Here is a 22,500-nt window from a genome sequence, read left to right as displayed (position 1 = left end):
GAAAAGAAATCGACAAAAGATACATATGGCACATTGGAAGACTCTAATCCCCAGAAATGAGTTGTAAAATAAAAATACCTTAGTGTTTCTTTGTACTTTTTGAATTAATGAAATCTGTTTAGCAAAGTAAAATGCTCATTATCATAAAAAAGTCACCACGATATAAACTGTGCAAAAATATTTCAGTTTTTACGTTGTTAAAAAAAAAAAAAAAAAAAAGAGGGTGTGTTTTACAAATGTAGGGGGTATAGCTCAGTGGTAGAGCATTTGACTGCAGATCACGAGGTCCTTGGTTCAACTCCGAGTGCCCTCTCCAGATACTTTTTCAACAGATTAAACATGCTTTTTTACCTATATGTTCATGGAAATTTTAGAACCATATGAAGTTGAATTCATGTTTATGTACTTTCTTAATGTGAATACTATTTCAGAAATGTAGCAAAAAGTTCATGTTGATGTGCCTTCTTAATATGAAAACAATTTAAAAATGTTGGAAAATGCTTGAGAAATTTTGTCTGAAAAGAAATCGACAAAAGATACATATGGCACATTGGAAGACTCTAATCCCCAGAAATGAGTTGTAAAATAAAAGTACCTTAGTGTTTCTTTGTACTTTTTGAATTAATGAAATCTGTTTAGCAAAGTAAAATGCACATTATCATAAAAAAAGTCACCATGATATAAACTGCGCAAAAATATTTCAGTTTTTACGTAAAAAAAAAAAAAAAGAGTGTGTGTTTTCCAAATGTAGGGGGTATAGCTCAGTGGTAGAGCATTTGACTGCACATCAAGAGGTCCTTGGTTCAACTCCGAGTGCCCCCTCCAGATACTTTTTCAACAGATTAAACATGCTTTTTTACCTATATGTTCATGGAAATTTTAGAACCATATGAAGTTGAATTCATTTTTATGTACTTTCTTAATGTGAATACTATTTCAGAAATGTAGCAAAAAGTTCATGTTGATGTGCCTTCTTAATATGAAAACAATTTAAAAATGTTGGAAAATGCTTGAGAATTTTTGTCTGAAAAGAAATCGACAAAAGATACATATGGCACATTGGAAGACTCTAATCCCCAGAAATGAGTTGTAAAATAAAAATACCTTAGTGTTTCTTTGTACTTTTTGAATTAATGAAATCTGTTTAGCAAAGTAAAATGCTCATTATCATAAAAAAAGTCACCACGATATAAACTGCGCAAAAATATTTCAGTTTTTGCGTAAAAAAAAAAAAAAGAGGGTGTGTTTTCCAAATGTAGGGGGTATAGCTCAGTGGTAGAGCATTTGACTGCAGATCAAGAGGTTCTTGGTTCAACTCCGAGTGCCCCCTCCAGATACTTTTTCAACAGATTAAACATGCTTTTTTACCTATATGTTCATGGAAATTTTAGAACCATATGAAGTTGAATTCATGTTTATGTACTTTCTTAATGTGAATACTATTTCAGAAATGTAGCAAAAAGTTCATGTTGATGTGCCTTCTTAATATGAAAACAATTTAAAAATGTTGGAAAATGCTTGAGAAATTTTGTCTGAAAAGAAATCGACAAAAGATACATATGGCACATTGGAAGACTCTAATCCCCAGAAATGAGTTGTAAAATAAAAATACCTTAGTGTTTCTTTGTACTTTTTGAATTATTGAAATCTGTTTTGCAAAGTAAAATGCACATTATCATAAAAAAAGTCAACACGATATATACTGCGCAAAAATATTTCAGTTTTTACGTAAAAAAAAAAGAAGAGGGTGTGTTTTCCAAATGTAGGGGGTATAGCTCAGTGGTAGAGCATTTGACTGCAGATCAAGAGGTCCTTGGTTCAACTCCGAGTGCCCCCTCCAGATACTTTTTCAACAGATTAAACATGCTTTTTTACCTATATGTTCATGGAAATTTTAGAACCATATGAAGTTGAATTCATGTTTATGTACTTTCTTAATGTGAATACTATTTCAGAAATGTAGCAAAAAGTTCATGTTGATGTGCCTTCTTAATATGAAAACAATTTAAAAATGTTGGAAAATGCTTGAGAAATTTTGTCTGAAAAGAAATCGACAAAAGATACATATGGCACATTGGAAGACTCTAATCCCCAGAAATGAGTTGTAAAATAAAAGTACCTTAGTGTTTCTTTGTACTTTTTGAATTAATGAAATCTGTTTAGCAAAGTAAAATGCACATTATCATAAAAAAAGTCACCATGATATAAACTGCGCAAAAATATTTCAGTTTTTACGTAAAAAAAAAAAAAAGAGGGTGTGTTTTCCAAATGTAGGGGGTATAGCTCAGTGGTAGAGCATTTGAGTGCAGATCAAGAGGTCCTTGGTTCAACTCCGAGTGCCCCCTCCAGATACAGATTAAACATGCTTTTTTACCTATATGTTCATGGAAATTTTAGAATCATATGAAGTTGAATTCATGTTTATGTACTTTCTTAATGTGAATACTATTTCAGAAATGTAGCAAAAAGTTCATGTTGATGTGCCTTCTTAATATGAAAACAATTTAAAAATGTTGGAAAATGCTTGAGAAATTTTATCTGAAAAGAAATCGACAAAAGATACATATGGCACATTGGAAGACTCTAATCCCCAAAAATGAGTTGTAAAATAAAAATACCTTAGTGTTTCTTTGTACTTTTTGAATTAATGAAATCTCTTAAGCAAAGTAAAATGCACATTATCATAAAAAAAGTCACCATGATATAAACTGCGCAAAAATATTTCAGTTTTTACGTTAAAAAAAAAAAAAAAAAAAGAGGGTGTGTTTTCCAAATGTAGAGGGTATAGCTCAGTGGTAGAGCATTTGACTGCAGATCAAGAGGTCCTTGGCTCAACTCCGAGTGCCCCCTCCAGATACTTTTTCAACAGATTAAACATGCTTTTTTACCTATATGTTCATGGAAATTTTAGAACCATATGAAGTTGAATTCATGTTTATGTACTTTCTTAATGTGAATACTATTTCAGAAATGTAGCAAAAAGTTCATGTTGATGTGCCTTCTTAATATGAAAACAATTTAAAAATGTTGGAAAATGCTTGAGAAATTTTGTCTGAAAAGAAATCGACAAAAGATACATATGGCACATTGGAAGACTCTAATCCCCAGAAATGAGTTGTAAAATAAAAGTACCTTAGTGTTTCTTTGTACTTTTTGAATTAATGAAATCTGTTTAGCAAAGTAAAATGCACATTATCATAAAAAAGTCACCATGATATAAAATGCGCAAAAATATTTCAGTTTTTAAGTTAAAAAAAAAAAAAAAGGGTGTGTTTTCCAAATGTAGGGGGTATAGCTCAGTGGTAGAGCATTTGACTGCAGATCAAGAGGTCCTTGGTTCAACTCCGAGTGCCCCCTCCAGATGCTTTTTCAACAGATTAAACATGCTTTTTACCTATATGTTCATGGAAATTTTAGAACCATATGAAGTTGAATTCATGTTTATGTACTTTCTTAATGTGAATACTATTTCAGAAATGTAGCAAAAAGTTCATGTTGATGTGCCTTCTTAATATGAAAACAATTTAAAAATGTTGGAAAATGCTTGAGAAATTTTGTCTGAAAAGAAATCGACAAAAGATACATATGGCACATTGGAAGACTCTAATCCCCAGAAATGAGTTGTAAAATAAAAATACCTTAGTGTTTCTTTGTACTTTTTGAATTAATGAAATCTGTTTAGCAAAGTAAAATGCTCATTATCATAAAAAAAGTCACCACGATATAAACTGCGCAAAAATATTTCAGTTTTTACGTAAAAAAAAAAAAAGAGGGTGTGTTTTCCAAATGTAGGGGGTATAGCTCAGTGGTAGAGCATTTGACTGTAGATCACGAGGTCCTTGGTTCAACTCCGAGTGCCCCCTCCAGATACTTTTTCAACAGATTAAACATGCTTTTTTACCTATATGTTCATGGAAATTTTAGAACCATATGAAGTTGAATTCATGTTTATGTACTTTCTTAATGTGAATACTATTTCAGAAATATAGCAAAAAGTTCATGTTGATGTGCCTTCTTAATATGAAAGCAATTTAAAAATGTTGGAAAATGCTTGAGAAATTTTGTCTGAAAAGAAATCGACAAAAGATACATATGGCACATTGGAAGACTCTAATCCCCAGAAATGAGTTGTAAAATAAAAATACCTTAGTGTTTCTTTGTACTTTTTGAATTAATGAAATCTGTTTAGCAAAGTAAAATGCACATTATCATAAAAAAAAGTCACCACGATATAAACTGTGCAAAAATATTTCAGTTTTTACGTTAAAAAAAAAAAAAAAAAAGAGGGTGTGTTTTCCAAATGTGAGGGGTATAGCTCGGTGGTAGAGCATTTGACTGCAGATCAAGAGGTCTTTGGTTCAACTCTGAGTGCCCCCTCCAGATACTTTTTCAACAGATTAAACATGCTTTCTTACCTATATGTTCATGGAAATTTTAGAACCATATGAAGTTGAATTCATGTTTATGTACTTTCTTAATGTGAATACTATTTCAGAAATGTAGACAAAAGTTCATGTTGATGTGCCTTCTTAATATGAAAACAATTTAAAAATGTTGGAAAATGCTTGAGAAATTTTGTCTGAAAAGAAATCGACAAAAGATACATATGGCACATTGGAAGACTCTAATCCCCAGAAATAACTTGTAAAATAAAAATACCTTAGTGTTTCTTTGTACTTTTTGAATTAATGAAATCTGTTTAGCAAAGTAAAATGCACATTATCTTAAAAAAATTCACCACGATATAAACTGCGCAAAAATATTTCAGTTTTTACGTAAAAAAAAAAAAAAAAAAAAGAGGGTGTGCTTTCCAAATGTAGGGGGTATAGCTCAGTGGTAGAGTATTTGACTGCAGATCAAGAGGTCCTTGGTTCAACTCCGAGTGCCCCCTCCAGATACTTTTTCAACAGATTAAACATGCTTTTTTACCTATATGTTCATGGAAATTTTAGAACCATATGAAGTTGAATTCATGTTTATGTACTTTCTTAATGTGAATACTATTTCAGAAATGTAGCAAAAAGTTCATGTTGATGTGCCTTCTTAATATGAAAACAATTTAAAAATGTTGGAAAATGCTTGAGAAATTTTATCTGAAAAGAAATCGACAAAAGATACATATGGCACATTGGAAGACTCTAATCCCCAAAAATGAGTTGTAAAATAAAAATACCTTAGTGTTTCTTTGTACTTTTTGAATTAATGAAATCTCTTAAGCAAAGTAAAATGCACATTATCATAAAAAAAGTCACCATGATATAAACTGCGCAAAAATATTTCAGTTTTTACGTAAAAAAAAAAAAAAAAAAAAGAGGGTGTGTTTTCCAAATGTAGAGGGTATAGCTCAGTGGTAGAGCATTTGACTGCAGATCAAGAGGTCCTTGGCTCAACTCCGAGTGCCCCCTCCAGATACTTTTTCAACAGATTAAACATGCTTTTTTACCTATATGTTCATGGAAATTTTAGAACCATATGAAGTTGAATTCATGTTTATGTACTTTCTTAATGTGAATACTATTTCAGAAATGTAGCAAAAAGTTCATGTTGATGTGCCTTCTTAATATGAAAACAATTTAAAAATGTTGGAAAATGCTTGAGAAATTTTGTCTGAAAAGAAATCGACAAAAGATACATATGGCACATTGGAAGACTCTAATCCCCAGAAATGAGTTGTAAAATAAAAGTACCTTAGTGTTTCTTTGTACTTTTTGAATTAATGAAATCTGTTTAGCAAAGTAAAATGCACATTATCATAAAAAAGTCACCATGATATAAAATGCGCAAAAATATTTCAGTTTTTAAGTAAAAAAAAAAAAAAAAGGGTGTGTTTTCCAAATGTAGGGGGTATAGCTCAGTGGTAGAGCATTTGACTGCAGATCAAGAGGTCCTTGGTTCAACTCCGAGTGCCCCCTCCAGATGCTTTTTCAACAGATTAAACATGCTTTTTTACCTATATGTTCATGGAAATTTTAGAACCATATGAAGTTGAATTCATGTTTATGTACTTTCTTAATGTGAATACTATTTCAGAAATGTAGCAAAAAGTTCATGTTGATGTGCCTTCTTAATATGAAAACAATTTAAAAATGTTGGAAAATGCTTGAGAAATTTTGTCTGAAAAGAAATCGACAAAAGATACATATGGCACATTGGAAGACTCTAATCCCCAGAAATGAGTTGTAAAATAAAAATACCTTAGTGTTTCTTTGTACTTTTTGAATTAATGAAATCTGTTTAGCAAAGTAAAATGCACATTATCATAAAAAAAAGTCACCACGATATAAACTGTGCAAAAATATTTCAGTTTTTACGTTAAAAAAAAAAAAAAAAAAGAGGGTGTGTTTTCCAAATGTGAGGGGTATAGCTCGGTGGTAGAGCATTTGACTGCAGATCAAGAGGTCCTTGGCTCAACTCCGAGTGCCCCCTACAAGATACTTTTTCAACAGATTAAACATGCTTTTTTACCTATATGTTCATGGAAATTTAAGAACCATATGAAGTTGAATTCATGTTTATGTACTTTCTTAATGTGAATACTATTTCAGAAATGTAGCAAAAAGTTCATGTTGATGTGCCTTCTTAATATGAAAACAATTTAAAAATGTTGGAAAATGCTTGAGAAATTTTATCTGAAAAGAAATCGACAAAAGATACATATGGCACATTGGAAGACTCTAATCCCCAGAAATGAGTTGTAAAATAAAAATACCTTAGTGTTTCTTTGTACTTTTTGAATTAATGAAATCTCTTAAGCAAAGTAAAATGCACATTATCATAAAAAAAGTCACCACGATATAAACTGTGCAAAAATATTTCAGTTTTTACGTTAAAAAAAAAAAAAAAAAAAGAGGGTGTGTTTTCCAAATGTGAGGGGTATAGCTCGGTGGTAGAGCATTTGACTGCAGATCAAGAGGTCTTTGGTTCAACTCCGAGTGCCCCCTCCAGATACTTTTTCAACAGATTAAACATGCTTTTTTACCTATATGTTCATGGAAATTTTAAAACCATATGAAGTTGAATTCATGTTTATGTACTTTCTTAATGTGAATACTATTTCAGAAATGTAGACAAAAGTTCATGTTGATGTGCCTTCTTAATATGAAAACAATTTAAAAATGTTGGAAAATGCTTGAGAAATTTTGTCTGAAAAGAAATCGACAAAAGATACATATGGCACATTGGAAGACTCTAATCCCCAGAAATGAGTTGTAAAATAAAAATACCTTAGTGTTTCTTTGTACTTTTTGAATTAATGAAATCTGTTTAGCAAAGTAAAATGCACATTATCAGAAAAAAAAGTCACCACGATATAAACTGCGCAAAAATATTTCAGTTTTTACGTTAAAAAAAAAAAAAAAAAAAGAAGGTGTGCTTTCTAAATGTAGGGGGTATAGCTCAGTGGTAGAGCATTTGACTGCAGATCAAGAGGTCCTTGGCTCAACTCCGAGTGCCCCCTCCAGATACTTTTTCAACAGATTAAACATGCTTCTTTACCTATATGTTCATGGAAATTTTAGAACCATATGAAGTTGAATTCATGTTTATGTACTTTCTTAATGTGAATACTATTTCAGAAATGTAGCAAAAAGTTCATGTTGATGTGCCTTCTTAATATGAAAACAATTTAAAAATGTTGGAAAATGCTTGAGAAATTTTGTCTGAAAAGAAATCGACAAAAGATACATATGGCACATTGGAAGACTCTAATCCCCAGAAATGAGTTGTAAAATAAAAGTACCTTAGTGTTTCTTTGTACTTTTTGAATTAATGAAATCTGTTTAGCAAAGTAAAATGCACATTATCATAAAAAAAGTCACCATGATATAAACTGCGCAAAAATATTTCAGTTTTTACGTAAAAAAAAAAAAAAGAGGGTGTGTTTTCCAAATGTAGGGGGTATAGCTCAGTGGTAGAGCATTTGAGTGCATATCAAGAGGTCCTTGGTTCAACTCCGAGTGCCCCCTCCAGATACATTTTCAACAGATTAAACATGCTTTTTTACCTGTATGTTCATGGAAATTTTAGAATCATATGAAGTTGAATTCATGTTTATGTACTTTCTTAATGTGAATACTATTTCAGAAATGTAGCAAAAAGTTCATGTTGATGTGCCTTCTTAATATGAAAACAATTTAAAAATGTTGGAAAATGCTTGAGAAATTTTGTCTGAAAAGAAATCGACAAAAGATACATATGGCACATTGGAAGACTCTAATCCCCAGAAATGACTTGTAAAATAAAAATACCTTAGTGTTTCTTTGTACTTTTTGAATTAATGAAATCTGTTTAGCAAAGTAAAATGCACATTATGTTAAAAAAAAGTCACCACGATATAAACTGCGCAAAAATATTTCAGTTTTTACGTAAAAAAAAAAAAAGAAAAGAGGGTGTGCTTTCCAAATGTAGGGGGTATAGCTCAGTGGTAGAGCATTTGACTGCAGATCAAGAGGTCCTTGGTTCAACTCCGAGTGCCCCCTCCAGATACTTTTTCAACAGATTAAACATGCTTTTTACCTATATGTTCATGGAAATTTTAGAACCATATGAAGTTGAATTCATGTTTATGTACTTTCTTAATGGGAATACTATTTCAGAAATGTAGCAAAAAGTTCATGTTGATGTGCCTTCTTAATATGAAAACAATTTAAAAATGTTGGAAAATGCTTGAGAAATTTTATCTGAAAAGAAATCGACAAAAGATACATATGGCACATTGGAAGACTCTAATCCCCAGAAATGAGTTGTAAAATAAAAATACCTTAGTGTTTCTTTGTACTTTTTGAATTAATGAAATCTCTTAAGCAAAGTAAAATGCACATTATCATAAAAAAAGTCACCACGATATAAACTGTGCAAAAATATTTCAGTTTTTACGTTAAAAAAAAAAAAAAAAAAGAGGGTGTGTTTTCCAAATGTGAGGGGTATATCTCGGTGGTAGAGCATTTGACTGCAGATCAAGAGGTCTTTGGTTCAACTCCGAGTGCCCCCTCCAGATACTTTTTCAACAGATTAAACATGCTTTTTTACCTATATGTTCATGGAAATTTTAGAACCATATGAAGTTGAATTCATGTTTATGTACTTTCTTAATGTGAATACTATTTCAGAAATGTAGACAAAAGTTCATGTTGATGTGCCTTCTTAATATGAAAACAATTTAAAAATGTTGGAAAATGCTTGAGAAATTTTGTCTGAAAAGAAATCGACAAAAGATACATATGGCACATTGGAAGACTCTAATCCCCAGAAATGAGTTGTAAAATAAAAGTACCTTAGTGTTTCTTTGTACTTTTTGAACTAATGAAATCTGTTTAGCAAAGTAAAATGCACATTATCATAAAAAAAGTCACCATGATATAAACTGCGAAAAAATATTTCAGTTTTTACGTAAAAAAAAAAAAGAGGGTGTGTTTTCCAAATGTAGGGGGTATAGCTCAGTGGTAGAGCATTTGAGTGCAGATCAAGAGGTCCTTGGTTCAACTCCGAGTGCCCCCTCCAGATACAGATTAAACATGCTTTTTTACCTATATGTTCATGGAAATTTTAGAATCATATGAAGTTGAATTCATGTTTATGTACTTTCTTAATGTGAATACTATTTCAGAAATGTAGCAAAAAGTTCATGTTGATGTGCCTTCTTAATATGAAAACAATTTAAAAATGTTGGAAAATGCTTGAGAAATTTTATCTGAAAAGAAATCGACAAAAGATACATATGGCACATTGGAAGACTCTAATCCCCAGAAATGAGTTGTAAAATAAAAATACCTTAGTGTTTCTTTGTACTTTTTGAATTAATGAAATTTCTTAAGCAAAGTAAAATGCACATTATCATAAAAAAGTCACCACGATATAAACTGTGCAAAAATATTTCAGTTTTTACGTTAAAAAAAAAAAAAAAAAAGTGGGTGTGTTTTCCAAATCTGAGGGGTATAGCTCGGTGGTAGAGCATTTGACTGCAGATCAAGAGGTCTTTGGTTCAACTCCGAGTGCCCCCTCCAGATACTTTTTCAACAGATTAAACATGCTTTCTTACCTATATGTTCATGGAAATTTTAGAACCATATGAAGTTGAATTCATGTTTATGTACTTTCTTAATGTGAATACTATTTCAGAAATGTAGACAAAAGTTCATGTTGATGTGCCTTCTTAATATGAAAACAATTTAAAAATGTTGGAAAATGCTTGAGAAATTTTGTCTGAAAAGAAATCGACAAAAGATACATATGGCACATTGGAAGACTCTAATCCCCAGAAATAACTTGTAAAATAAAAATACCTTAGTGTTTCTTTGTACTTTTTGAATTAATGAAATCTGTTTAGCAAAGTAAAATGCACATTATCTTAAAAAAAGTCACCACGATATAAACTGCGCAAAAATATTTCAGTTTTTACGTAAAAAAAAAAAAAAAAAAAAGAGGGTGTGCTTTCCAAATGTAGGGGGTATAGCTCAGTGGTAGAGTATTTGACTGCAGATCAAGAGGTCCTTGGTTCAACTCCGAGTGCCCCCTCCAGATACTTTTTCAACAGATTAAACATGCTTTTTTACCTATATGTTCATGGAAATTTTAGAACCATATGAAGTTGAATTCATGTTTATGTACTTTCTTAATGTGAATACTATTTCAGAAATGTAGCAAAAAGTTCATGTTGATGTGCCTTCTTAATATGAAAACAATTTAAAAATGTTGGAAAATGCTTGAGAAATTTTGTCTGAAAAGAAATCAACAAAAGATACATATGGCACATTGGAAGACTCTAATCCCCAGAAATGAGTTGTAAAATAAAAGTACCTTAGTGTTTCTTTGTACTTTTTGAATTAATGAAATCTGTTTAGCAAAGTAAAATGCACATTATCTTAAAAAAAAGTCACCACGATATAAACTGCGCAAAAATATTTCAGTTTTTACGTAAAAAAAAAAAAAAAAAAGAGGGTGTGCTTTCCAAATGTAGGGGGTATAGCTCAGTGGTAGAGCATTTGACTGCAGATCAAGAGGTCCTTGGTTCAACTCCGAGTGCCCCCTCCAGATACTTTTTCAACAGATTAAACATGCTTTTTACCTATATGTTCATGGAAATTTTAGAACCATATGAAGTTGAATTCATGTTTATGTACTTTCTTAATGTGAATACTATTTCAGAAATGTAGCAAAAAGTTCATGTTGATGTGCCTTCTTAACATGAAAACAATTTAAAAATGTTGGAAAATGCTTGAGAAATTTTGTCTGAAAAGAAATCGACAAAAGATACATATGGCACATTGGAAGACTCTAATCCCCAGAAATGAGTTGTAAAATAAAAGTACCTTAGTGTTTCTTTGTACTTTTTGAATTAATGAAATCTGTTTAGCAAAGTAAAATGCACATTATCATAAAAAAAGTCACCATGATATAAACTGTGCAAAAATATTTCAGTTTTTACGTTAAAAAAAAAAAAAAAAAAGGGTGTGTTTTCCAAATGTGAGGGGTATAGCTCGGTGGTAGAGCATTTGACTGCAGATCAAGAGGTCTTTGGTTCAACTCCGAGTGCCCCCTCCAGATTCTTTTTCAACAGATTAAACATGCTTTTTTACCTATATGTTCATGGAAATTTTAGAACATATGAAGTTGAATTCATGTTTATGTACTTTCTTAATGTGAATACTATTTCAGAAATGTAGACAAAAGTTCATGTTGATGTGCCTTCTTAATATGAAAACAATTTAAAAATGTTGGAAAATGCTTGAGAAATTTTGTCTGAAAAGAAATCGACAAAAGATACATATGGCACATTGGAAGACTCTAATCCCCAGAAATGACTTGTAAAATAAAAATACCTTAGTGTTTCTTTGTACTTTTTGAATTAATGAAATCTGTTTAGCAAAGTAAAATGCACATTATCTTAAAAAAAAGTCACCACGATATAAACTGCGCAAAAATATATCAGTTTTTAAGTTAAAAAAAAAAAAAAAGGGTGTGTTTTCCAAATGTAGGGGGTATAGCTCAGTGGTAGAGCATTTGAGTGCAGATCAAGAGGTCCTTGGTTCAACTCCGAGTGCCCCCTCCAGATGCTTTTTCAACAGATTAAACATGCTTTTTACCTATATGTTCATGGAAATTTTAGAACCATATGAAGTTGAATTCATGTTTATGTACTTTCTTAATGTGAATACTATTTCAGAAATGTAGCAAAAAGTTCATGTTGATGTGCCTTCTTAATATGAAAACAATTTAAAAATGTTGGAAAATGCTTGAGAAATTTTGTCTGAAAAGAAATCGACAAAAGATACATATGGCACATTGGAAGACTCTAATCCCCAGAAATGAGTTGTAAAATAAATATACCTTAGTGTTTCTTTGTACTTTTTGAATTAATGAAATCTGTTTAGCAAAGTAAAATGCACATTATCATAAAAAAAGTCACCATGATATAAACTGCGCAAAAATATTTCAGTTTTTACGTAAAAAAAAAAAAAGAGGGTGTGTTTTCCAAATGTAGGGGGTATAGCTCAGTCGTAGAGCATTAGACTGCAGATCAAGAGGTCCTTGGTTCAACTCTGAGTGCCCCCTCCAGATACAGATTAAGCATGCTTTTTTACCTATATGTTCATGGAAATTTTAGAATCATATGAAGTTGAATTCATGTTTATGTACTTTCTTAATGTGAATACTATTTCAGAAATGTAGCAAAAAGTTCATGTTGATGTGCCTTCTTAATATGAAAACAATTTAAAAATGTTGGAAAATGCTTGAGAAATTTTATCTGAAAAGAAATCGACAAAAGATACATATGGCACATTGGAAGACTCTAATCCCCAGAAATGAGTTGTAAAATAAAAATACCTTAGTGTTTCTTTGTACTTTTTGAATTAATGAAATCTCTTAAGCAAAGTAAAATGCACATTATCATAAAAAAAGTCACCACGATATAAACTGTGCAAAAATATTTCAGTTTTTACGTAAAAAAAAAAAAAAAAAAAGAGGGTGTGTTTTTCAAATGTAGGGGGTATGTCTCAGTGGTAGAGCATTTGACTGCAGATCAAGAGGTCCTTGGTTCAACTCCGAGTGCCCCCTCCAGATACTTTTTCAACAGATTAAACATGCTTTTTTACCTATATGTTCATGGAAATTTTAGAACCTTATGAAGTTGAATTCATTTTTATGTACTTTCTTAATGTGAATACTATTTCAGAAATGTAGCAAAAAGTTCATGTTGATGTGCCTTCTTAATATGAAAACAATTTAAAAATGTTGGAAAATGCTTGAGAAATTTTGTCTGAAAAGAAATCGACAAAAGATACATATGGCACATTGGAAGACTCTAATCCCCAGAAATGAGTTGTAAAATAAAAATACCTTAGTGTTTCTTTGTACTTTTTGAGTTAATGAAATCTGTTTAGCAAAGTAAAATGCACATTATCATAAAAAAAGTCACCACGATATAAACTGTGCAAAAATATTTCAGTTTTTACGTTGTTAAAAAAAAAAAAAAAAGAGGGTGTGTTTTCCAAATGTAGGGGGTATAGCTCAGTGGTAGAGCATTTGACTGCAGATCAAGAGGTCCTTGGTTCAACTCCGAGTGCCCTCTCCAGATACTTTTTCAACAGATTAAACATGCTTTTTTACCTATATGTTCATGGAAATTTTAGAACCATATGAAGTTGAATTCATGTTTATGTACTTTCTTAATGTGAATACTATTTCAGAAATGTAGCAAAAAGTTCATGTTGATGTGCCTTCTTAATATGAAAACAATTTAAAAATGTTGGAAAATGCTTGAGAAATTTTGTCTGAAAAGAAATCGACAAAAGATACATATGGCACATTGGAAGACTCTAATCCCCAGAAATGAGTTGTAAAATAAAAGTACCTTAGTGTTTCTTTGTACTTTTTGAATTAATGAAATCTGTTTAGCAAAGTAAAATGCACATTATCATAAAAAAAGTCACCATGATATAAACTGCGCAAAAATATTTCAGTTTTTACGTAAAAAAAAAAAAAAAGAGTGTGTGTTTTCCAAATGTAGGGGGTATAGCTCAGTGGTAGAGCATTTGACTGCACATCAAGAGGTCCTTGGTTCAACTCCGAGTGCCCCCTCCAGATACTTTTTCAACAGATTAAACATGCTTTTTTACCTATATGTTCATGGAAATTTTAGAACCATATGAAGTTGAATTCATTTTTATGTACTTTCTTAATGTGAATACTATTTCAGAAATGTAGCAAAAAGTTCATGTTGATGTGCCTTCTTAATATGAAAACAATTTAAAAATGTTGGAAAATGCTTGAGAATTTTTGTCTGAAAAGAAATCGACAAAAGATACATATGGCACATTGGAAGACTCTAATCCACAGAAATGAGTTGTAAAATAAAAATACCTTAGTGTTTCTTTGTACTTTTTGAATTATTGAAATCTGTTTTGCAAAGTAAAATGCACATTATCATAAAAAAAGTCACCACGATATAAACTGCGCAAAAATATTTCAGTTTTTACGTAAAAAAAAAAGAAGAGGGTGTGTTTTCCAAATGTAGGGGGTATAGCTCAGTGGTAGAGCATTTGACTGCAGATCAAGAGGTCCTTGGTTCAACTCCGAGTGCCCTCTCCAGATACTTTTTCAACAGATTAAACATGCTTTTTTACCTATATGTTCATGGAAATTTTAGAACCATATGAAGTTGAATTCATGTTTATGTACTTTCTTAATGTGAATACTATTTCAGAAATGTAGCAAAAAGTTCATGTTGATGTGCCTTCTTAATATGAAAACAATTTAAAAATGTTGGAAAATGCTTGAGAAATTTTGTCTGAAAAAAAATCGACAAAAGATACATATGGCACATTGGAAGACTCTAATCCCCAGAATTGAGTTGTAAAATATAAGTACCTTAGTGTTTTTTTGTACTTTTTGAATTAATGAAATCTGTTTAGCAAAGTAAAATGCACATTATCATAAAAAAAGTCACCATGATATAAACTGCGCAAAAATATTTCAGCTTTTACATAAAAAAAAAAAAAAAAGAGGGTGTGTTTTCCAAATGTAGGGGGTATAGCTCAGTGGTAGAGCATTTGACTGCAGATCAAGAGGTCCTTGGTTCAACTCCGAGTGCCCCCTCCAGATACTTTTTCAACAGATTAAACATGCTTTTTTACCTATATGTTCATGGAAATTTTAGAACCATATGAAGTTGAATTCATGTTTATGTACTTTCTTAATGTGAATACTATTTCAGAAATGTAGCAAAAAGTTCATGTTGATGTGCCTTCTTAATATGAAAACAATTTAAAAATGTTGGAAAATGCTTGAGAAATTTTGTCTGAAAAGAAATCGACAAAAGATACATATGGCACATTGGAAGACTCTAATCCCCAGAAATGAGTTGTAAAATAAAAGTACCTTAGTGTTTCTTTGTACTTTTTGAATTAATGAAATCTGTTTAGCAAAGTAAAATGCACATTATCATAAAAAAAGTCACCATGATATAAACTGCGCAAAAATATTTCAGTTTTTACGTAAAAAAAAAAAAAAGAGGGTGTGTTTTCCAAATGTAGGGGGTATAGCTCAGTGGTAGAGCATTTGAGTGCAGATCAAGAGGTCCTTGGTTCAACTCCGAGTGCCCCCTCCAGATACAGATTAAACATGCTTTTTTACCTATATGTTCATGGAAATTTTAGAATCATATGAAGTTGAATTCATGTTTATGTACTTTCTTAATGTGAATACTATTTCAGAAATGTAGCAAAAAGTTCATGTTGATGTGCCTTCTTAATATGAAAACAATTTAAAAATGTTGGAAAATGCTTGAGAAATTTTATCTGAAAAGAAATCGACAAAAGATACATATGGCACATTGGAAGACTCTAATCCCCAAAAATGAGTTGTAAAATAAAAATACCTTAGTGTTTCTTTGTACTTTTTGAATTAATGAAATCTCTTAAGCAAAGTAAAATGCACATTATCATAAAAAAGTCACCATGATATAAACTGCGCAAAAATATTTCAGTTTTTACGTTAAAAAAAAAAAAAAAAAAAGAGGGTGTGTTTTCCAAATGTAGAGGGTATAGCTCAGTGGTAGAGCATTTGACTGCAGATCAAGAGGTCCTTGGCTCAACTCCGAGTGCCCCCTCCAGATACTTTTTCAACAGATTAAACATGCTTTTTTACCTATATGTTCATGGAAATTTTAGAACCATATGAAGTTGAATTCATGTTTATGTACTTTCTTAATGTGAATACTATTTCAGAAATGTAGCAAAAAGTTCATGTTGATGTGCCTTCTTAATATGAAAACAATTTAAAAATGTTGGAAAATGCTTGAGAAATTTTGTCTGAAAAGAAATCGACAAAAGATACATATGGCACACTGGAAGACTCTAATCCCTAGAAATGAGTTGTAAAATAAAAGTACCTTAGTGTTTCTTTGTACTTTTTGAATTAATGAAATCTGTTTAGCAAAGTAAAATGCACATTATCATAAAAAAGTCACCATGATATAAAATGCGCAAAAATATTTCAGTTTTTAAGTTAAAAAAAAAAAAAAAGGGTGTGTTTTCCAAATGTAGGGGGTATAGCTCAGTGGTAGAGCATTTGACTGCAGATCAAGAGGTCCTTGGTTCAACTCCGAGTGCCCCCTCCAGATGCTTTTTCAACAGATTAAACATGCTTTTTTACCTATATGTTCATGGAAATTTTAGAACCATATGAAGTTGAATTCATGTTTATGTACTTTCTTAATGTGAATACTATTTCAGAAATGTAGCAAAAAGTTCATGTTGATGTGCCTTCTTAATATGAAAACAATTTAAAAATGTTGGAAAATGCTTGAGAAATTTTGTCTGAAAAGAAATCGACAAAAGATACATATGGCACATTGGAAGACTCTAATCCCCAGAAATGAGTTGTAAAATAAAAATACCTTAGTGTTTCTTTGTACTTTTTGAATTAATGAAATCTGTTTAGCAAAGTAAAATGCTCATTATCATAAAAAAAGTCACCACGATATAAACTGCGCAAAAATATTTCAGTTTTTACGTAAAAAAAAAAAAAAGAGGGTGTGTTTTCCAAATGTAGGGGGTATAGCTCAGTGGTAGAGCATTTGACTGTAGATCACGAGGTCCTTGGTTCAACTCCGAGTGCCCCCTCCAGATACTTTTTCAACAGATTAAACATGCTTTTTTACCTATATGTTCATGGAAATTTTAGAACCATATGAAGTTGAATTCATGTTTATGTACTTTCTTAATGTGAATACTATTTCAGAAATGTAGCAAAAAGTTCATGTTGATGTGCCTTCTTAATATGAAAACAATTTAAAAATGTTGGAAAATGCTTGAGAAATTTTGTCTGAAAAGAAATCGACAAAAGATACATATGGCACATTGGAAGACTCTAATCCCCAGAAATGAGTTGTAAAATAAAAATACCTTAGTGTTTCTTTGTACTTTTTGAATTATTGAAATCTGTTTTGCAAAGTAAAATGCACATTATCATAAAAAAAGTCACCACGATATAAACTGCGCAAAAATATTTCAGTTTTTACATAAAAAAAAAAAGAGGGTGTGTTTTCCAAATGTAGGGGGTATAGCTCAGTGGTAGAGCATTCGACTGCAGATCAAGAGGTCCTTGGTTCAACTCCGAGTGCCCCCTCCAGATACTTTTTCAACAGATTAAACATGCTTTTTTACCTATATGTTCATGGAAATTTTAGAACCATATGAAGTTGAATTCATGTTTATGTACTTTCTTAATGTGAATACTATTTCAGAAATGTAGCAAAAAGTTCATGTTGATGTGCCTTCTTAATATGAAAACAATTTAAAAATGTTGGAAAATGCTTGAGAAATTTTGTCTGAAAAGAAATCGACAAAAGATACATATGGCACATTGGAAGACTCTAATCCCCAGAAATGAGTTGTAAAATAAAAGTACCTTAGTGTTTCTTTGTACTTTTTGAATTAATGAAATCTGTTTAGCAAAGTAAAATGCACATTATCATAAAAAAGTCACCATGATATAAACTGCGCAAAAATATTTCAGTTTTTACGTAAAAAAAAAAAAAAAGAGTGTGTGTTTTCCAAATGTAGGGGGTATAGCTCAGTGGTAGAGCATTTGACTGCACATCAAGAGGTCCTTGGTTCAACTCCGAGTGCCCCCTCCAGATACTTTTTCAACAGATTAAACATGCTTTTTTACCTATATGTTCATGGAAATTTTAGAACCATATGAAGTTGAATTCATTTTTATGTACTTTCTTAATGTGAATACTATTTCAGAAATGTAGCAAAAAGTTCATGTTGATGTGCCTTCTTAATATGAAAACAATTTAAAAATGTTGGAAAATGCTTGAGAATTTTTGTCTGAAAAGAAATCGACAAAAGATACATATGGCACATTGGAAGACTCTAATCCCCAGAAATGAGTTGTAAAATAAAAATACCTTAGTGTTTCTTTGTACTTTTTGAATTAATGAAATCTGTTTAGCAAAGTAAAATGCTCATTATCATAAAAAAAGTCACCACGATATAAACTGCGCAAAAATATTTCAGTTTTTGCGTAAAAAAAAAAAAAAGAGGGTGTGTTTTCCAAATGTAGGGGGTATAGCTCAGTGGTAGAGCATTTGACTGCAGATCAAGAGGTTCTTGGTTCAACTCCGAGTGCCCCCTCCAGATACTTTTTCAACAGATTAAACATGCTTTTTTACCTATATGTTCATGGAAATTTTAGAACCATATGAAGTTGAATTCATGTTTATGTACTTTCTTAATGTGAATACTATTTCAGAAATGTAGCAAAAAGTTCATGTTGATGTGCCTTCTTAATATGAAAACAATTTAAAAATGTTGGAAAATGCTTGAGAAATTTTGTCTGAAAAGAAATCGACAAAAGATACATATGGCACATTGGAAGACTCTAATCCCCAGAAATGAGTTGTAAAATAAAAATACCTTAGTGTTTCTTTGTACTTTTTGAATTATTGAAATCTGTTTTGCAAAGTAAAATGCACATTATCATAAAAAAAGTCACCACGATATAAACTGCGCAAAAATATTTCAGTTTTTACGTAAAAAAAAAAGAAGAGGGTGTGTTTTCCAAATGTAGGGGTATAGCTCAGTGGTAGAGCATTTGACTGCAGATCAAGAGGTCCTTGGTTCAACTCCGAGTGCCCCCTCCAGATACTTTTTCAACAGATTAAACATGCTTTTTTACCTATATGTTCATGAAAATTTTAGAACCATATGAAGTTGAATTCATGTTTATGTACTTTCTTAATGTGAATACTATTTCAGAAATGTAGCAAAAAGTTCATGTTGATGTGCCTTCTTAATATGAAAACAATTTAAAAATGTTGGAAAATGCTTGAGAAATTTTGTCTGAAAAGAAATCGACAAAAGATACATATGGCACATTGGAAGACTCTAATCCCCAGAAATGAGTTGTAAAATAAAAATACCTTAGTGTTTCTTTGTACTTTTTGAATTAATGAAATCTGTTTAGCAAAGTAAAATGCTCATTATCATAAAAAAGTCACCACGATATAAACTGTGCAAAAATATTTCAGTTTTTACGTTGTTAAAAAAAAAAAAAAAAAAAGAGGGTGTGTTTTACAAATGTAGGGGGTATAGCTCAGTGGTAGAGCATTTGACTGCAGATCAAGAGGTCCTTGGTTCAACTCCGAGTGCCCTCTCCAGATACTTTTTCAACAGATTAAACATGCTTTTTTACCTATATGTTCATGGAAATTTTAGAACCATATGAAGTTGAATTCATGTTTATGTACTTTCTTAATGTGAATACTATTTCAGAAATGTAGCAAAAAGTTTATGTTGATGTGCCTTCTTAATATGAAAACAATTTAAAAATGTTGGAAAATGCTTGAGAAATTTTGTCTGAAAAAAAATCGACAAAAGATACATATGGCACATTGGAAGACTCTAATCCCCAGAATTGAGTTGTAAAATATAAGTACCTTAGTGTTTTTTTGTACTTTTTGAATTAATGAAATCTGTTTAGCAAAGTAAAATGCACATTATCATAAAAAAAGTCACCATGATATAAACTGCGCAAAAATATTTCAGCTTTTACATAAAAAAAAAAAAAAAGAGGGTGTGTTTTCCAAATGTAGGGGGTATAGCTCAGTGGTAGAGCATTTGACTGCAGATCAAGAGGTCCTTGGTTCAACTCCGAGTGCCCCCTCCAGATACTTTTTCAACAGATTAAACATGCTTTTTTACCTATATGTTCATGGAAATTTTAGAACCATATGAAGTTGAATTCATGTTTATGTACTTTCTTAATGTGAATACTATTTCAGAAATGTAGCAAAAAGTTCATGTTGATGTGCCTTCTTAATATGAAAACAATTTAAAAATGTTGGAAAATGCTTGAGAAATTTTGTCTGAAAAGAAATCGACAAAAGATACATATGGCACATTGGAAGACTCTAATCCCCAGAAATGAGTTGTAAAATAAAAGTACCTTAGTGTTTCTTTGTACTTTTTGAATTAATGAAATCTGTTTAGCAAAGTAAAATGCACATTATCATAAAAAAAGTCACCATGATATAAACTGCGCAAAAATATTTCAGTTTTTACGTAAAAAAAAAAAAAAGAGGGTGTGTTTTCCAAATGTAGGGGGTATAGCTCAGTGGTAGAGCATTTGAGTGCAGATCAAGAGGTCCTTGGTTCAACTCCGAGTGCCCCCTCCAGATACAGATTAAACATGCTTTTTTACCTATATGTTCATGGAAATTTTAGAATCATATGAAGTTGAATTCATGTTTATGTACTTTCTTAATGTGAATACTATTTCAGAAATGTAGCAAAAATTTCATGTTGATGTGCCTTCTTAATATGAAAACAATTTAAAAATGTTGGAAAATGCTTGAGAAATTTTATCTGAAAAGAAATCGACAAAAGATACATATGGCACATTGGAAGACTCTAATCCCCAAAAATGAGTTGTAAAATAAAAATACCTTAGTGTTTCTTTGTACTTTTTGAATTAATGAAATCTCTTAAGCAAAGTAAAATGCACATTATCATAAAAAAAGTCACCATGATATAAACTGCGCAAAAATATTTCAGTTTTTACGTTAAAAAAAAAAAAAAAAAAAGAGGGTGTGTTTTCCAAATGTAGAGGGTATAGCTCAGTGGTAGAGCATTTGACTGCAGATCAAGAGGTCCTTGGCTCAACTCCGAGTGCCCCCTCCAGATACTTTTTCAACAGATTAAACATGCTTTTTTACCTATATGTTCATGGAAATTTTAGAACCATATGAAGTTGAATTCATGTTTATGTACTTTCTTAATGTGAATACTATTTCAGAAATGTAGCAAAAAGTTCATGTTGATGTGCCTTCTTAATATGAAAACAATTTAAAAATGTTGGAAAATGCTTGAGAAATTTTGTCTGAAAAGAAATCGACAAAAGATACATATGGCACATTGGAAGACTCTAATCCCCAGAAATGAGTTGTAAAATAAAAGTACCTTAGTGTTTCTTTGTACTTTTTGAATTAATGAAATCTGTTTAGCAAAGTAAAATGCACATTATCATAAAAAAGTCACCATGATATAAAATGCGCAAAAATATTTCAGTTTTTAAGTTAAAAAAAAAAAAAAAGGGTGTGTTTTCCAAATGTAGGGGGTATAGCTCAGTGGTAGAGCATTTGACTGCAGATCAAGAGGTCCTTGGTTCAACTCCGAGTGCCCCCTCCAGATGCTTTTTCAACAGATTAAACATGCTTTTTTACCTATATGTTCATGGAAATTTTACAACCATATGAAGTTGAATTCATGTTTATGTACTTTCTTAATGTGAATACTATTTCAGAAATGTAGCAAAAAGTTCATGTTGATGTGCCTTCTTAATATGAAAACAATTTAAAAATGTTGGAAAATGCTTGAGAAATTTTGTCTGAAAAGAAATCGACAAAAGATACATATGGCACATTGGAAGACTCTAATCCCCAGAAATGAGTTGTAAAATAAAAATACCTTAGTGTTTCTTTGTACTTTTTGAATTAATGAAATCTGTTTAGCAAAGTAAAATGCTCATTATCATAAAAAAAGTCACCACGATATAAACTGCGCAAAAATATTTCAGTTTTTACGTAAAAAAAAAAAAAAGAGGGTGTGTTTTCCAAATGTAGGGGGTATAGCTCAGTGGTAGAGCATTTGACTGTAGATCACGAGGTCCTTGGTTCAACTCCGAGTGCCCCCTCCAGATACTTTTTCAACAGATTAAACATGCTTTTTTACCTATATGTTCATGGAAATTTTAGAACCATATGAAGTTGAATTCATGTTTATGTACTTTCTTAATGTGAATACTATTTCAGAAATGTAGCAAAAAGTTCATGTTGATGTGCCTTCTTAATATGAAAACAATTTAAAAATGTTGGAAAATGCTTGAGAAATTTTGTCTGAAAAGAAATCGACAAAAGATACATATGGCACATTGGAAGACTCTAATCCCCAGAAATGAGTTGTAAAATAAAAATACCTTAGTGTTTCTTTGTAC

At 31.1% G+C, this 22,500-nt stretch overlaps 12 non-coding genes across 12 annotated transcripts; all 12 read left to right on the top strand.

Moving 5' to 3' along the window:
* The first annotated feature begins 1,765 nt into the window (after positions 1–1,765).
* TRNAC-GCA (transfer RNA cysteine (anticodon GCA)) lies at positions 1,766–1,837 on the top strand. The gene has a single exon. It is a non-coding gene; the product is annotated as a tRNA-Cys (tRNA).
* Positions 1,838–3,285: 1,448 nt separating this feature from the next.
* On the top strand, positions 3,286–3,357 carry TRNAC-GCA (transfer RNA cysteine (anticodon GCA)). Its single transcript has one exon. It is a non-coding gene; the product is annotated as a tRNA-Cys (tRNA).
* Positions 3,358–5,840: 2,483 nt separating this feature from the next.
* On the top strand, positions 5,841–5,912 carry TRNAC-GCA (transfer RNA cysteine (anticodon GCA)). Its single transcript has one exon. It is a non-coding gene; the product is annotated as a tRNA-Cys (tRNA).
* A 2,493-nt stretch (positions 5,913–8,405) lies between these two features.
* TRNAC-GCA (transfer RNA cysteine (anticodon GCA)) lies at positions 8,406–8,477 on the top strand. Its single transcript has one exon. It is a non-coding gene; the product is annotated as a tRNA-Cys (tRNA).
* Positions 8,478–10,953: 2,476 nt separating this feature from the next.
* TRNAC-GCA (transfer RNA cysteine (anticodon GCA)) lies at positions 10,954–11,025 on the top strand. Its single transcript has one exon. It is a non-coding gene; the product is annotated as a tRNA-Cys (tRNA).
* Positions 11,026–13,495: 2,470 nt separating this feature from the next.
* TRNAC-GCA (transfer RNA cysteine (anticodon GCA)) lies at positions 13,496–13,567 on the top strand. The gene has a single exon. It is a non-coding gene; the product is annotated as a tRNA-Cys (tRNA).
* A 944-nt stretch (positions 13,568–14,511) lies between these two features.
* On the top strand, positions 14,512–14,583 carry TRNAC-GCA (transfer RNA cysteine (anticodon GCA)). The gene has a single exon. It is a non-coding gene; the product is annotated as a tRNA-Cys (tRNA).
* A 438-nt stretch (positions 14,584–15,021) lies between these two features.
* On the top strand, positions 15,022–15,093 carry TRNAC-GCA (transfer RNA cysteine (anticodon GCA)). The gene has a single exon. It is a non-coding gene; the product is annotated as a tRNA-Cys (tRNA).
* Positions 15,094–16,540: 1,447 nt separating this feature from the next.
* On the top strand, positions 16,541–16,612 carry TRNAC-GCA (transfer RNA cysteine (anticodon GCA)). Its single transcript has one exon. It is a non-coding gene; the product is annotated as a tRNA-Cys (tRNA).
* Positions 16,613–19,591: 2,979 nt separating this feature from the next.
* On the top strand, positions 19,592–19,663 carry TRNAC-GCA (transfer RNA cysteine (anticodon GCA)). Its single transcript has one exon. It is a non-coding gene; the product is annotated as a tRNA-Cys (tRNA).
* Positions 19,664–20,100: 437 nt separating this feature from the next.
* Positions 20,101–20,172, top strand: TRNAC-GCA (transfer RNA cysteine (anticodon GCA)). Its single transcript has one exon. It is a non-coding gene; the product is annotated as a tRNA-Cys (tRNA).
* Positions 20,173–21,620: 1,448 nt separating this feature from the next.
* On the top strand, positions 21,621–21,692 carry TRNAC-GCA (transfer RNA cysteine (anticodon GCA)). The gene has a single exon. It is a non-coding gene; the product is annotated as a tRNA-Cys (tRNA).
* Positions 21,693–22,500: the final 808 nt, after the last annotated feature.

The sequence above is a fragment of the Ranitomeya variabilis genome, chromosome 1 (assembly GCF_051348905.1).
Source record: "Ranitomeya variabilis isolate aRanVar5 chromosome 1, aRanVar5.hap1, whole genome shotgun sequence".
In the NCBI taxonomy this organism is placed as follows: domain Eukaryota; kingdom Metazoa; phylum Chordata; class Amphibia; order Anura; family Dendrobatidae; genus Ranitomeya; species Ranitomeya variabilis.
The sequence above is the reverse complement of the archived record's forward strand: the minus strand, read 5'-3'. Positions and strand labels throughout refer to the sequence as shown.